Below are 406 nucleotides of genomic sequence, written 5' to 3'. Positions count from 1 at the left end.
CATGTTGGCCATGAGCATCCTTATCACCCCCATCCCTGGATCCAGCCAGTGCTCCCTTAGGAAAGCGCCGGGCCTGTCCCACATGGCATCCACCACCAGGATGGGGACAAAGTGGCTGTGAACAGACCCATTTTCCTCCCACTATGTCCCCAAAAGTGCTGTGGGAGGAGGATGTGGCCACGGTCCCTCTGCAGCATCACTTCACCCAGGGAGATGGAGCTGCCTGCATCCCACCCACACCTGGGAGAGGTGTGCCCCAATGCCCACCCATGGGGACAGCTGGTGGGTGCCCAGGCTCCCTCCCCAGTGCCCCGAGGAGCCCAGGGGCTGGGGCAGGGCATGGCCCCAGGAGGATGAGGGGCTGAAACGGTTACTGGAGCGCGGCGCAGGGCTCGCTGTGCTGGAA

This window comes from Antrostomus carolinensis, unplaced genomic scaffold (assembly GCF_000700745.2).
Source record: "Antrostomus carolinensis isolate BGI_N321 unplaced genomic scaffold, ASM70074v2 scaffold31547, whole genome shotgun sequence".
Taxonomy (NCBI): domain Eukaryota; kingdom Metazoa; phylum Chordata; class Aves; order Caprimulgiformes; family Caprimulgidae; genus Antrostomus; species Antrostomus carolinensis.
The sequence above is the reverse complement of the archived record's forward strand: the minus strand, read 5'-3'. Positions refer to the sequence as shown.